The sequence below is a fragment of the Musca autumnalis genome, unplaced genomic scaffold, assembly GCF_047663935.1.
Source record: "Musca autumnalis isolate F117 unplaced genomic scaffold, ASM4766393v1 scaffold_1, whole genome shotgun sequence".
In the NCBI taxonomy this organism is placed as follows: Eukaryota; Metazoa; Arthropoda; class Insecta; order Diptera; family Muscidae; genus Musca; species Musca autumnalis.
The window spans coordinates 97,474,659-97,491,301 of NW_027411644.1; the positions used below are offsets into that span (position 1 = coordinate 97,474,659).

General features: G+C 38.6%; 1 protein-coding gene across 2 annotated transcripts in view; it reads left to right on the forward strand.

Annotated features, from left to right (window-relative positions):
- Positions 1-3,953: 3,953 nt before the first annotated feature.
- Positions 3,954-16,643, forward strand: part of Irk2 (Inwardly rectifying potassium channel 2) — a 61,303-nt gene continuing 48,613 nt past the window's right edge. The window contains exon 1 of one of the 2 annotated variants that reach the window (XM_073986236.1): positions 3,954-4,545. The gene's annotated coding sequence lies outside the window, so the exon portion shown is untranslated. The remainder of the gene's footprint in view (positions 4,546-16,643) is intronic. The other variant, XM_073986227.1, reaches the window with a different exon arrangement.

Genomic DNA, 16,643 nt, shown 5'->3' on the forward strand with positions numbered 1-16,643 from the left:
AGGCAGGTAGACTTTGCAGCGGTAAGAAACATGGTATTTAGCAGCACCAGATTTAAGCATCTCGATATTCATAAGGGCACCTTGCTGGCTCCAGATCAAAGAACAAGTAATCAAATTGATCATGTTGTAATAGAGAGAAGACATTCATCGAGCAAGTTGGATTTACGTTCGTTCCGTGGAGCAAACATAGACTCAGACCACGACCTTGTTGGAGCAAAGGTACGTACCCGTTTAAACGTTGCAAATAAAGCACGAACATATACAACGGGGAAGTTGGACATCGGTAGGCTGCAAACACAACAGATAGCCATAGCATATTTCACTCAACTAGCCCAATTGCTTAATGAAAACACCCCTCGTACCGATAACTTATCAAAACAAAGGCAAAAATATTTCCCACTCCATGCAAACAGCCGCAAAATCCATACTTGGATACCAGAGACCTCCACCACGGAATCCCTGGTATGACCAGGAGTGTCGTACCGCCACCGAAGAGAAAAATGCGGCATATAGGGCTGCTCTACAATCAGTAGCAATGCGTAGAAAAGGAGAGAGAGGAAAAAGAGAGAAATGGAAAAGCGAGAGTGTGAAAGATTGAAATGTACAGGAGCCAGAATGAAGTCAAAAAGTTCTACCAAAGAGTGAAACATCAAACTAATGGCTTTTTGTACAGGCACATCCTCCTATAGAGACCAGCAAGGTAATTTGGTAACTGATACAGATAGTGTGTTCAGGATATGGAAAGAGTATTTTTCCAAACTGTTGGTATCCAATAGTAGAGAAGATGACGAAGATACCACATTTCAATCCCCAGAATATGGTATTGAATGTATACCGCCCAAACAAGATGTGGTAAAGCCAGCAAAAAAACCGGCTGAAGAATAATAAGACAGAAGGAGCCGGTGGCCTACCAGACGAGCTGTTCAAATCCGGAGGCGACACGATGATAAGATGTACGCATCAGCTAGTTAGCACCAGCTGGCAGGAATAACGCGTACCCGACGATTGCAACCTGAGCATTCTGTGTCCCGTCCACAAGAAAGGAGATAAGACTGTGTGCTCTAACTATAGGGGCAGGGATATTGTGCGAACGACTAAAGCCTATGGTCAACGAAATAATTGTGCCATACCAATCATTGTGCCATACCTGTCAAGTCCGCCATTGACCAGATATTTACCCTGCGCCAAATCCTGAAGAAGACCCAAGAGATGCAGATCGGCACCTACCACCATTTTATCGATTATAAAACAGCCTTGGACATGTCTGAATTTGGTATCCCCGCAAAGCTCACTCGACTTTATAGAATAACATTAACTGATACTCGTCCCTCTGTTAAAAAAGGAAAGAACCTCTCCGAAGAGCTTAGTACCAAAAGACAAGGAGACAGCTTCTAGTGTGACTTATTCAACACTCTGCTGCTTATGCCGAAGACATTGACATCATTGGTTTATCGATAAAGGAAATACTGATACCTTATAAGTTGATGGTATCGACGACAGACATATTTCGCACCAACTGTAAATATTGGTACCTAAAATTTTGAGGTAGACTTTGTCTACCTCTGCACCGCCATAAACACAACATCAGTTGCAATCCCACGACAGCGGGTTCTTTCGTACCGGTTTGACCCGAAACCATAGTGTTTCGGCCAGCGGCTGCCAACCTAGCATCAAACCTATAACTTTTACGTAGGTTTCTATGCTGCTACATGAACAACAACATCAGTTGTGAAATATGAAGAAGATAGTGTTGGGCTAAGTAAGCAGTTTCGTCGAACAAAAGTAAGACTTTACAAAACACTGATACTGGCCATGCTAATGTATGGTTCCGAAGCGTTTCTCTCGCACTTAAATCAATAACGAGTATGGACTATATCGGTCCAACTCCTTCGGGTACCTCCCACTCAAAATTTTCAAAACTATGCAGTTTAGGGACATGTCTAGGATCGTCTTGATATACGACAGTATAGTTTTCATTTGGGGTAAGACCATACTCACTGAGATAAATATCCTTAATCTGCGAAAACCCTACGGACACAAACTATGACTCTTGAAGGGGGTCCTTGATTTGGTCCAATATTTGCACATCGTAATCATTCTTCTAAACTTACGTCATATAATGTATGTACCAATTACACTATATCAATCCACTTCTTCCGGTACGGTAATTTGGTATAGAAGTTTCTATTACTCCTAGGATGTTTGGTATTGCAAATGGGCTATATCGGTCCACGTTCTGATATAGCCCCCATAGAACGGTACCACATGATTTTCGGCATTTTAAAGGTTGTAGCTTCATCACCACATCCAAATGGCTGAAATTTGGTACTTTGTCTTCGTTGGGAGTATAAAACTATCCCCCCAAATTTTGTCAGTCCACGCTTTCATATAGCTCCCATAGAACGGTACCTCCCGATTTTCGGTATATTGAAGGTTGTGGTGTCAATATTCCTACGAAATGGCTGAAATTTAATCTTCGTTGCTGGTATAAAACGTACCTCTAGAAATTTGTCGGTACAGTGCCACGTTTTAATATAGCCCCCAATAGAACGGTACCTCCCGATTTTCGGTATTTTGAATAATATGGCCACAATAATCCATCGAAATGGCTGAAATTTGGTATTTAGTTATAGTTGGCCCTAGCCTTGATATTGCCCCCATAGAACGGTACCTCCCAATTTTCGACATTTTGAAGGTTGTGCCTTCAATATTCAACCGAAATGGCTGAAATTTTGTATTTGGTATCCGTTGGTAATATAAAACTTCCCGCAGCAATTTGTCCGTACAGGTCCACGTCTTCATATAGCTCCCATTGAACGGTAAATCCCGATTTTTGGTATTTTGAAGGTTGTGGCCACAACAACCCACCGAGATGGCTGAAATTTGGTGCTTAGTCTACGTTGGAAGTAAAAACCTTTTCGAACTCCGTCGGTATAGTTCGACGTTTCGATATAGCTCCCACAGGACGGCACCTCCCAATTTTCGTAATTCTGAAGGTTGTGACGTCAATATCCCACCAAAATGATTGAAATTTGTTATTTAGTCTTCAATGGGGTTATAAAATATTCCAGAAGTGAATTATCAGTATAGGTCCCACGACTTCCTATATCTACATTGAAGCGTACCTCTTGATTTTCGGTATTTTTTAGGTTTTAGCCACATTATCTTACCGAAATATCGGAAACTTGGTATTTATTCTTCTTTGAGTCTAAAAACTTTCCACCAGAAATTTGTTGGTATAGATCAACGTTTTGACATAGCCTCCATAGAACGGTACCTCCCGAATTTCGGTATTTTGAAGGTTAGCCACATTATTTTACCGAAATTGCTGAAATTGGGTATTTAGTCTTCATCATAAATGCAAGGAAACTAATTGTTCCATTTTGCTTCAATACAACTCGTGGTGGAGGGTATAACAAGTTCGGCCCGGTCGAACTTAACGCCGTTCTTACTTGTTTGAGATGTGACATTCTTTGAGTAAGGGAGCTACATATCGCTCCCTTGTTCATGTTTTAGCAAATGAATTATTGGACACAAATCCCTGCTAAAAATTAAGGAGATAGACCCACCTTTTGGTATAACCCCTCTATAAATGAATACATAGAATTATATTATAAGGCAGGTTTAGTAAGGTTCCATTAATAATTTGTTTAATTAAAAATCTTCGGGTTTTCAATTTGTAGAAATTTTTCACGTATTTTGAAAACACTTCGAGTCATAGATCATTTACAGTTATTGTATGAGTAAACCAACTGCTTAGCAGAAGCGTGTGTAAACTTCTGGCGGAACTCTCAAGCCCTTGCAAACTTTTATCTAAGTGATTGCGATGCTTACGCTGCATCCATGAATAATGACAAACAATTTCCACATATTTCACTTTAACCAGCATTATTTAGTTTGCCTCATATTTTACAAGTGTTGATTATTTATAATTGAGTCTTATTTTCTCTTTATCTGTTTAACGTCTATGGATGGATGTTTGTGGGATCACTTTGTTGGGTATAGCCAGCCATACTCTCACAAAACTGGTGGTGGTTGATCGACGAATAGCAGTTACCCGTTCACACAGAAAAAAAAAACAACAGTGTAATAAAAGTGATCTGTCACTACTGGATTTTAGTTTTAAATGCAACACTCGACCGTTAAAACAAGCTGTGAAAAGAATAAAACGCTCGGTCGTACAGAACGGAAGAAAATCGAATGCATTTCCGAAAAAACAAAAACCAAATCAAAATAAAAAATAACAAATAATTTTAAAGCGCTTACCAGTGAAATTTATGGAAAACAAATTGGCCACTAAATGTGTTGATTGAATATTTAAATAGCTGTCATTTTTTTAACGAAGCGTGTAAAAATGTGCGAATTAATTATTATTTGAAGATTAGCTTAACTTAACTCGCCCATTGTCCATCAATCATAACCACCGGACCTGGAAAGTGCTAAAATATGTGCTAATTTTATTGCTTTTAAACATTGTTTAAATGTTATATTTATGTTTGTGAGAGTGTCTATAAGTGAAACGCCTTTAAAGTGTTAAACGACGATGTAAGTTAATTTGTAATAGTCGTAATGAAGTGTTTTTATAATAATAGTTTTGTAATCGATCAACTGAGGTTTTAACTAATTAATATTCAATGGATTCATATAAAAAATATTGAATACTTAATGCAGAATTTAATATTATATTACTGTTGTTGTCTTAATAAAGCAATGGATTAACTCATAATGTGTGATTTTAATAAAATCCTTTACGATTGCAAAATGTGTAATGAGACAAATATGGCAATTAATAAAAACCATAATTTTTATATTAATGCACCCCTACATAAGGAGGGTGTTATAAGTGTTTTCCTCGAAATAATGTACATTTGCCTAATTATTTTTATATAAGTTGGTTTTTGGTTAAAAGTTTGTAAAACAGCGAAATAATGGTCGAACGTTTCCACGTCGAAATTGCTATGTGTGTCCGTATGTCCATCCAAACCTTGGAATCAAGCTACAGGTTGTAATTTTGACCGATCACGAAACTATAAGGGATAGCGTTGTGTATAAATATTCTGTGGGAGAAATACGTGAAAATCTCCGCTTATATTTGAGGCGCTCAGCGCCAAAACGGCCTGACGCACATGCCCCAAAAAAATCAAACTGACAATAAAGATTTCACTGGAACCTTTTGAAATAAATTCTAAAAACTCCATATTGCATTATTTTAGAAGGTAGTATACTTACTTACTTAGCTGGCCCATTACAGAACATTTGTTTTATAGGCCGAACTAAGAAAAGATCTCCAATTCTCTCTATTTGTTGCTTCGCACTCTGGAATACCGCGCCTTTTCATCTCTTCATCCACTTGTTTGCGCCATCTATTCCTTGGCCTGCCAATTCTGCGTGCACCGCCAAGCGGTTCGTATTTATACGCCTTTTTAGCGGGTTCATCTTCGCCCATTCTTATGATATGGCCTAGCCAACGCAATCGCTGCATCTCGATACGTTTAACTATATTGATGTCGTTGTATAGCAGATACAGCTCGTGGTTCATGCGACGTCGATATTCACCGTCAACGCAGATTGGTCCGTAGATCTTTCGAAGAATTTTTCTCTCAAACACACTAAGCTCTGCCATGTCTGCTTGCGCAAGTACCCAGGCTTCGGAGCCATACATCAGCACGGGTAGTATCAGTGTTTTGACATAGTATGCTCACGTTCCAATCGTCGGGTACGCGTTCTTCCTGCCAGATGGTGCTAACTAGCTGATGCGTACGCCTTATCAGCGTGTCGTCTCCGGTTTTGAACAGCTCGGCTGGCAAGCCATCGGTTCCTGCTGTCTTGTTATTCTTCAGCTGTCTTTACCTCATCCTGGATGGGCGGTATACATTCAATACCATCTTCTGGGATTGGATCTGTGGTATCTTTGCTGTCATCGCTACTATCGGATACCAACAGTTTGGAAAAATGTTCTTTCCATAACCTGAGCACACTATATGTATCAGTTACCAAATTACATTGCTGGTCTCTACAGGAGGATGCGCCTGTACCAAAGCCATCAGTTTGATGTTTTACTCTTTGGTAGAACTTTCGGACTTCATTCTGGCTCCTGCACACTCCCGCCTTTCCATTTCACTCTTTTTCCTGCTGAAAAGACGTTTCTCCTCTCTCCTTTTTTCCCGATACCTACTGATTTTAGAGTAGCCCTATATGTACGGTGACCAACCGTACTCTTTTATAGAGGACTGTACTCTATTTTAGGTGTCCGTACTCTATTTTGTCAGCGTACTCTATTTGTCCTCTATTTTCATCACATGTACTCTATGTCCTCTATTTTTGATTTATTTTGCAAATACATGTGAATACAATGAAATCACAAATCACGCTAAAAGAAATGTCCAAGGATGCCTCTATCGCGTTGATCTTGCATTATCAGTTTACTCACGGCTTCATTTTCTGTCACAACGGCAGTTTTTGGACTACAGTTACTACTTTCTTCGTTGAGCGAGCGTCCACCACGATTGAATTCATTAAACCAGTTCTTCACAGAGCTATGTCTTTAGTCACACGTACAAATTTTTCGGTAAAGTAAATTTTTGGGATAGAGCTCGGGCAATGAGGACGCCCCTACCAGAATTAGCGGCAAGTGTGACAGACAAAACCATCTTGTCACCTGGTCTGACAAATGATGTCGTTTCTCTTGGACTTACAAAGTTTGCCGTAAAATATATTGAGTGTCTAGTAGAGAGCGGAAAGGATAGAGCTCCTCTACAGTCAATTTCACAAAAACTCAAATTACTTTACGGTAAACTTTTTACGTGTGACTACCAAGGTTTCGGAGTCGAGCGATTTTGGTTTCGACTCCGACTCCGAGGGTAATTCCTCATAGCACTCAATATGAATAATATATACACAAGTTTCTATTTTTTCCTATATATTCGCCTTTTTCTGAGGTGTTTCTTGAAAAGAACATTTGTCGAATATAATACACAACTACAAAACTTCTTTGTATAAAACTTCTACATTTATAATAAAAATACAAGATCACCGAAATTTGAAACTCTGTGTAACAGGTTCTGAAATGGACAGGCTTTCGCTCTGGAATATGAGTTCAGTTTAGTTATCATATTCTAGATCAAGAATGTGTGGGATCTAAAACAAATATTCTAAAATATTATTCATTTTTATCGTATATTAAGAAATCGACCCAGCTTGCAAATTCACGCTAAAGTTAAAACTCAAAAAAGTTCTTGAAATTAAATTTTTGGTAAATGTAGAAAACATTGTTTCCCAGAGTTGGAGCCAAGTTATTTTTTTTTACTTAGTCTCCGACTACAGCATAATTGCTCGGCTCCAACTCACGCTACGAAACCCTGGTGACTACTGACTATGGGATGTTGTTTCATCGCGTTGTCATTACTTAGAAAATTGTGAAAAATGGTGGACGATAATGTTCACAACTAAATTCCATATTTTTTTGCAAATTAATTCTTCCAGTCCAATAAAAAACGCAAAACGTGGTACGTCAAACTGTACTGAGTACTCCTATGCTAGAACATGTTGAGCTTTCTAATGTAAATGGCGCCTGACATTGTTGCCTAGTCCAGAAACTTATATAGTAGCCCTCGTATGTGTACTCTATTTTCATCCAAAAATATTGGTCACCGTACCTATATGCCGCATTTTTCTCTTCGGCTGCAGCACGATACTCCTGGTCATATCATGGATTCCTTGGTGGAGGTCTCTGGTATCCAAGTATAAATTTTGCGGCTGTTTGCATGGAGTGGGCAATATTTTGCCATTCTGCTGATATGTTATCGGTACGAGGAGTGCTTTCATTAAGCAATTAGGCTAGTTGAGTGGAATATGCTGTGGCTATCTGTTGAGTTTGCAGCTTACCGATGTCCAACTTCCGTGTTGTATCTGTTCGTGCTTTATTTGCAACGTTTAGACGGGTACGTGCCTTTGCTGCAACAAGGTAGTGGTCCGAATCTAGGTGCAGATCATGGTCCGTTTGCGGGGTTCGTCAACTTTGGAGGGGTTTACTTTTCTTTTCTTTCGTTTTTTCATAGTAGGCTGCTTTTTCTAGGGGAGGATTACTAACCCGACGCCCAAACCCAAGTTTTTAACGTTCTTGTAGGTGAACGCGCGGCACATGTTAGCTCATTACCTTTAACGGGTGTTAAAGGCAGCTCCCCAGGTGACACCACGGGGAGGTCATTGTCTACTTGAGATGAAAGGGGGACCAAAATAAATCCTGGGCTTTGCCATGTTAAAGCCGGTCAGGACCGTTCCTTGGTACCTTCCATCCCCTACGTCGCCCACCACGTTTTGGTATAGCCCCCATATAACGGTTCAGCCCGATTTCAGGTACAGTATAGTCTCGATAATACGGACACTCGTTAATCCGGACAACGCGGTAATCCGGACACCAGAATTTTTTACATTGTAGACCAGTGTTGCCGTTCGAAAAAATTTTTTCGGCCCAAATTTTTTTAAAAACTGCCCAACATTAAAAATTAAAACAAAAATATATACTTCTCATAGATACTTTTTATTACTTTTAGAAAAATCGAATAAAATATTGTCTATTTTTACGTAAAGGTAGTATGTCGCAAAAAATTGTCTGAGATATGGTTGGAAGTCCAACAATTTATTGTGATTTGAATGTAGCATATAAACTTTAAGTGCGTGTTTCTCGAAACGGCGATTTTGAAGTAGGTGGCAACGATAGCTCTAAAAGAAATTGACCGATCTTCATATGACCTTATTATATTATTCATGTGAGCTTATTAAATACATAAAACGCTTGCCTTTAAGGGAGACAGATTAAAACAATTATTTTGCCCAATTTTTTGACAAAAACAGTCAATTTTTTACGTTAAAATCGAAATTTTGACTTTGACAGCTCAACATTTTTTTAAAAATATTTTTTTTTAATTTTTTTTTCATTTCATTTATTTATTCTTTCATTATACAAAGGCCTCAGCGCCATTAGGCATTTTAGAGGCAAGCTGGCAAAGTTCATGTAACTATACTATGAATAAATAACAATTAGTATGAAAAGAAAATAATTATAATAATTATAATAATTTTGTTTGATTTTATGATTTATAACAGGAGCTCCTCAACATTTCGAAGTAAAAATATTTTTATTTCAGACTTAAAACGTGAATATATAGTAATATTTCTTAAATCTGCAGGAAGGTTATTAAACATTTTACATCCACAATTTTGTATGCATTGCTTTGTCGTTTCAGTGCGGCATAGCGCTACGCGTAATTGATCATTATTGCGAGTACTGTAAGGATTATGATTTCGTGAAAATGTTATTGTATGATGTCCTATGCCATTTATGCATTTAAACACATACATCAACACTTGTAGCTTATGAAGACCACAAATAGGCAAAATGTTCGGAAATTCATATTTATACAAGTTTAGTGTAGAATATGTAAGTGGTAAATTTGCAACTGATTTCAAAGCTTTGTTCTGCATTCATTGAATTGATTTTAATTTTGCATTGCGACCATATGCATAAATATTCGCAAGATAGTTACAGTGACTTTGAACTAGAGCGTGAAATAATAATAATTTTGTACCTCGATCAAATTTGTTTCGAAATTTATACAACAAGCCAACAGCAGGTGCAAGTTTTGACCTCAAGTGCTCAATGTGTCTGTCCCACGAGAGATTGTTCTCTGTTCTTCTGTTCTGTTTTATGAGGTTCCTAAAACGCTTACAAAAATATGCTATGATCGGTCCATCCGTTTTCGAGCTATCGTTGGCACCGCAAACGCTTTTACAAAAAGATGGTTTCGCAGATAGCCATTTGGGCCGAAATGCCCAAAACGGCAACACTGTTGTAGACTCTGTAATCCGGACATCACATATTTTTCTTACCTCTATAATTCGGACATCAATATTTTTTTCTTATATAGCACACTAGCTGAACCCGGCGCGCTTTGCTGCCCCGACTACGATAAAATATAATGGAATGCCATAATTATATTAACGTTTTTAATATTTTAACGAATAAATATAGGAGATATGAAGGAGTTATATTCCTATTCAGCGTTGTTATGGAGCTACTATGGTATTTTTTTTGGTGCACAAAATGTGGAAAATCGGCCGAAAATATATATTGGAGTTATATCCAAGTCTGAACCGTTTTCGATATAATTCGGCACATTTATGCCTAGACCAAATTCCGTTACACATTCCAAATTTCAGCGAAATTGGACGTATATAGCGTGTTTGGTGCATCAAATGCGGAAAATCGGCCGAAAATATATATTGGAGCTATATCCAAATCTGAACCGTTTTCGATATAATTCGGCACATTTATGCCTAGACCAAATTCCGTTACACATTCCAAATTTCAGCGAAATTGGACGTATATAGCGTGTTTGGTGCATAAAATAAGGAAATCGGCCGAAAATATATGTGTATGGGAGCTATATCCAAATCTGAATCAATCTCAATATAATCTGGCACATTTATTTCTAGAACAAATTCCGTGAGGAATTCAAAATTTCAGCGTAATTGGACATATATAGCGTGTTTGGTGCATAAAATAAGAAAGTCGGCCGAACATATATGTGTATGGGAGCTATATCCAAATCTGAACCGATTTTGATATAAATTGGCACGTTTATTTCCAGATCAAGTTCCGTCATATATTCCAAATTTCATCGAAATTGGACATAAATAGCATGTTTGGTACATAAAATAAGGAAATCGGCCGAAAATATATGTATGTGGGAGCTATATCCAAATCTGAACCGATTTAAATATATTTTGGTAAATTTATTTCTACATTAAACTCCGTCACGCATACAAAATTTGGAGATTGTATCTGTAACAGTTCTAAAGATATTTGCATACAAAATCTAAATTTTTTGGAGGTACCTCCGGTTTTGATGCTATATCTCCAGATCAACGCGAAATTTCAAAAAATGATATAGCCTATTTTCATTCCAGGCCATGTAGCAATGTACCCTAAACATTTCAGTAAGATCTGTTCAGCGGTTTTCGAGTCTATAAGGCACAAACAAACAAACAAACAGACAGACAAACAAATTTCAATTTTATATATATAGATTAGATTCTTATTTATTTCATTGGCATTTTCGTTCTTAACAATAGTAATTGGTGTACAAATAAGAAAAAATAAGTTTTTCAAGGTTTTTGGTCCAAATCTCGTCTTTCTAGATAGTCACTTTTAACTCAGTTATAGAGTCAATATGGAATTAACTATTTACCGTGCACCGCCAAGCGGTCCGTGTTTATACACCTTTTTAGCGGGGTCATCATCGCTCATTCTTATGATATGGCCTAGCCAACGCAATCGCTGCATCTCGATACGTTTAACAATATTGATGTCGTTGTATAGCAGATACAGCTCGTGGTTCATGCGACGTCGATATTCACCGTCAACGCAGATTGGTCCGTAGATCTTTCGAAGAATTTTTCTCTCAAACACACCAAGCACTGCCATGTCTGCTTGCGCAAGTACCCAGGCTTCGGAGCCATACATCAGCACGGGTAGTATCAGTGTTTTGTAGAGCGTTATTTTTGTTTGACGAGTTGTGGCTTTGTTTTTAAACTGCTTACTTAAACCAAAGTAGCATCTGTTGGCCAATACAATTCTTCTCTTTTTTTCACAACTGATGTCGTTTGTTGTGTTTACGGAGGTGCCGAGGTAGACGAAGTCTTTTACTACCTCAAAATTATAGGAACCAACTTCCACAGTCGGTCCGAGCTCAATGGACGCATTGCGCGTCGACACCATCAATTTGGTCTTCTCACCGTTTACCGCCAGACCCACTTTCGCAGATTCTGCTTCGACCTTCCTAAAGTTATCAGTTACTTCCTTTACTGATCATCCCATGATGTCTATGTCATCAGCATAAGTAAGTAACATGTGGCTATTGGTGTAAATTGTGCCATTTCTTTTGACATTTGCATCTCGTATTACCTTTTCCAGCAAAATGTTGAATAGATCACACGAAAGGCTGTCTCCTTGTCTGAAACCTTTTTTGGTACAAAATTCTTCGTAGAGGTTCTTTCCAATTTTAACTGAGGACCTAGTATCAGTTAAAGTCATCTTACAAAGCCGGATGAGCATTGCGGGGATACCAAATTCAGACATTGCATGGAATACCTTTGATCGGAGGGGACTGTCGAATGCTGCTTTATAATCGACAAAAAGGTGATATGTGTCGATCTGCATCTCTTGGGTCTTCTCCAGGATTTGCCGCAGGGTAAACATCTGGTCAATGGTGGACTTGCCAGGTCTAAAGCCGCATTGGTATGGTCCAATTATCTCGTTGACCATAGGCTTTAGTCGTTCCCACAATATCCCTGACACGATCTTGTAGGCAATAGGGAGTAGAGTTATGCCCCTATAGTTAGAGCATACAGTCTTATCTCCCTTCTTGTGGACGGGGCACAGGATACTCAGGTTCCAATCGTCGGGTACTCGTTCTTCCTGCCAGATGGTGCCAACTAGGTGATGAATACACCTTATCAGCGGCTCGGCTGGTAAGCCATCGGCCCCTGCTGCCTTATTATTCTTCAGCCGATTTATTGCTGTCTTTACCTCATCTTGGCTGGGCGGTATACATTCAATACCATCTTCTGGGATTGGGACTGTGGTATCTTCGTCTACTTCGCTGCTATTGGATACCAACAGATTTGAAAAATGTTCTTTCCATATCCTGAGTACACTATCTGTATCAGTTACCAAATTACCTTGCTGGTCTCTACAGGAGGATGTGCCTGTACCAAAGCCATCACACTCCCGCTTTTCCATCTCTCTCGTGCGCTACGGATTGTTAAGTAGCCCTATATGCCGCATTTTTCTCTTCGGTGGCAGCACGACACTCCTGATCATACCATGGATTCCTTGGTGGAGGTCTCTGGTATCCAAGTATGGATTTTGCGGCTGTTTGCATGGAGTGGGCAATGCTTTGCCATTGCGCTGATATGTTATCGGGATGAGGAGTGCTTTGATTAAGCAATTGGGCTAGTTGAGTGGAATATGCTGTGGCTATCTGTTGTGATTGCAGCTTACCGATGTCTAACTTTCGTGTTGTGTCTGTTCGTACTTTGTTTGCTACGTTTAAGCGGGTGCGTACCTTTCCTGCAACAAGGTAGTGGTCCGAATCAATGTTTGCGCCTCGGAACGATCGTACATCCAACACGCTCGATGAATGTCTTCCATCTATCACAACATGATCAATTTGGTTTCTTGTTTTCTGATCTGGAGACAGCCAGGTGCCCTTATGAATATCGAGATGATTAAATCTGGTACTGCTAACTACCATGTTTTTTGCAGCTGCAAAGTCTATCAGCCTCATACCATTGTCAGATGTTTCACTGTGGAGACTGAATTTCCCGACTGTTGGGCCAAAGATATTCTCTTTTCCAATTTTGGCATTAAAATCGCCTAGAATGATTTTAATGTCATGGCCAGGGTAACGGTCATATGTTTCTTCTAAGCGCTCGTAAAATATATCTTTGGTCTGTTCGTCCTTTTCTTCAGTGGGAGCATGAGCGCAAATAAAGCTGATGTTGAAGAATTTACCAGATGTTTTAGTCTCCGACTAACTACGAATCCACAACCAAACTCATGCTTTACGCCATGGCAGCTATAATACAGTGCGTCACCTTTAGGTGTTGTTGTGACGCCTTTCCCAATCCATCGTATTTCCTGTATGGCAGTAATATGGGTCTTGTACTTTTCAAGTACGTCTGCCAATGCAAAGACTGCACCTTCTCTATAAAGAGTGCGAACATTCCAGGTGCAGATTCGCAGATCATGGTCCTTAAAACGTTTGCGGGGTTCGTCAACTTTAGAGGGGTTTGTTTTTCTTTTCTTTCGTTTTTTCATAGTTGGCTGTTTTTTCTAGGGGAGGGTTACTAACCCGACGCCCAAACCCAAGTTTGTAACGTTCTTATGGGTGAATGCGCGGCACATGTTAGCTCACTACCATTAACGGGTGTTAAAGGCAGTTCCCCAGGTGACACCACGGGGAGGTCAGTGTCCACTTGGGATGAAAGAGGGACCAAGATAAATCCTGGGCTTTGCCATGTTAAAACCGGTCAGGACCGTTGCTTGGTATCTTCCATCCCCTACGTATGTATATATAAAAATTATTATATGACGGTACCTCCCGATTTTCGGTATTGTGAGGTTTTTAGCCACAATTTTTAACCGAGTTGGCTATAATTTGGCACTTGATGTTCTCAGTGGTCACGAAACTTCTCCACTAAACATCGTCGACATAGGTCCATAATTTGATATAGCCCCCATATAACTGCACCTCCCAATTTTCGGTATTTTGAAGATTTTAGCCACAGTTTTTTAACCGAACTAGCTGTAAATTGTTATTTAAGATTTTCAGTTGTCACGAAACTTCCCCACTAAACGTTTTCAGCACAGGTCCATGGTATTTTTCGGTATTTTTTAGGATTTTAGCCACAGTTTTTAACCGAACTAGCTGTTATTTGAGGTTCCCAGTAGTCACGAAACTTCTCCACCAAAAATCGTCAACATAGGTCCAGGCTACCCCCCGATTTTCGGTATTTTGAGAATTTTAGCCATATTTTTACCCGAGAATTTTAGCCATATTTTTATCTAGGCTACCCCCCGATTGTCGGTATTTTGAGAATTTTAGCCATATTTTTACCCGAACTAGCTATAAGGTTCTCAGTGATCACGAAACTTCTCCACCAAAAATGGTCAACATGATATAGCCCCATATAACGGTACCTCCCGATTTCCGGTATTTTGCTGATTTTAGCCACAATTTTTAACCGAACTAGCTGTAAGTTGGCTTTTGAGGTTCTCAGAGGTCACGAAACTTATCGACCAAAAATAAATATAGCCCCCGTATAACGGTAAATTCCGATTTTTGGTATTTTGAGGACATAGGTCCACGCTTTGATATAGCACCCTGATTGAAAGCATCTTTTAGATTAAATTAGATCATTTAGGTATTTGGGGTATCCGTGGTCGAACATTTTTTGCACCTAAAATTGTGGACAGAAACAATTACGTTGTTTCATTTTAGTTAAGAAAACTTTATTGTGGAGGTCATAAAAATTTCGTCCCGGCCGAACTTAACGACTTTTAACTTGTTTTAATTCAATATCGATTGAATTTTTGTCTATCGAAAAGCATAGCATTTTTCGCCATTTTTTCCAAATTAAGGGTAATGACAAATCAACGATAATATCGATAACTATCGATACTTTGAAATTAAACATCAAAAATATCTAATGTTGGGAATATAAATAATTTGCCAGCTCTATATAGGTTGCTGCTTCATCGCCATACAAAGATTTAATTTCATCGATGCACTCCTGCCGTGGTAATCCACATCGAAAGTTATTATAAAATGATCGGACGAAAATGTTGGCAAGTAAAATTCACACGGTGCGCCTTAAATAATTTTAAATTAAATGTGCTTACACCTGGGAAGTTTTTGCGGATTCTGAAATTACAATGTTCATAGATGAGAAAAATAAAAAAATGAAAAAAATCGCCGGAGGGATTTTCAAATAAATCGCGGTCAAAATTCAAATTTTTAGGGCTTTATTATGTTTTCACGATTTTGCTCGAAAACCGCAAGTTCTATCGAAATGGGATTAGAAAATAGGAAATAGGATTCCAAGAAAAATCCTGAAAATCTAAAATAAACCTAAAAATGTGAACTTTGACCGCGATTTATTCCGAAATCCCTCTAGCGTTTTTTTTTCTTGTTTTTGGAATTGTCTCCTCTATGAACATTGATGTCTCAGAATCAGCTAAAACTTCCCAGGTGGAAGCGGTTTTCACGTAAGGTTAGTTAAGGTGCGCCCTTCATGACATTGTTCTATAAGGAGACGATAGAGTCAGTGCATTGTCCCAATTTGAACTTCTATATCTCAAAAATGGTAAGACCTACGAAAATAACACTAAGGTCAATCTTGTAGAGAATTTTCACTGCTACAACATTTGCTCTTGCGGTTTCGAGCAAAGTCGTGAAAACATAATAAAGCCCTAAAAATTTGAACTTTGACCGCAATTTATTTGAAAATCCTTCCGGCTATTTTTTTCGTTTTTTGATTTTTTCATTTATGAACATTGTAGTTTTAGAATCCGCACAAATTTCCCAGCTGTAAGCTCCTTTCATTTAAAATTAGTTAAGGACGGTGCGTCTTTTTTTTTTGCAAATTATTTTATCAAGACGCTGTAAGCAACTCAACATATACCCCCATTATTATAAGTCTTCTTTTGTTATATTTTGGATTTACCGAACAGATTTCTAGCGTTCCGGGTAACTTAAAGTTAAAAGTGATGATTGACTTTCAAGGAGGAGCTTCAAGTCATTAACGTTCAATGTGAAAATTATATTTTTAATGCCTCCAAATTAGTTTATTTTGCATTTTCAAATCCATCAGATAGTAAAAGAACACATGTAATAATGGCCCATAGTCGTACGTCACGGTGCTCTTGAATCAAATTTAAATGGAAGGTGCTTACACCTGGGAAGTTTTTGCGGATTCTGAAACTACAATGTTCATAGATGAGAAAAATCAAAAAACAAAAAAAAAAATCGGCGGAGCGCTTTTTAAATAAATCGCGATTCAAGTTGCCATTTTTAGGG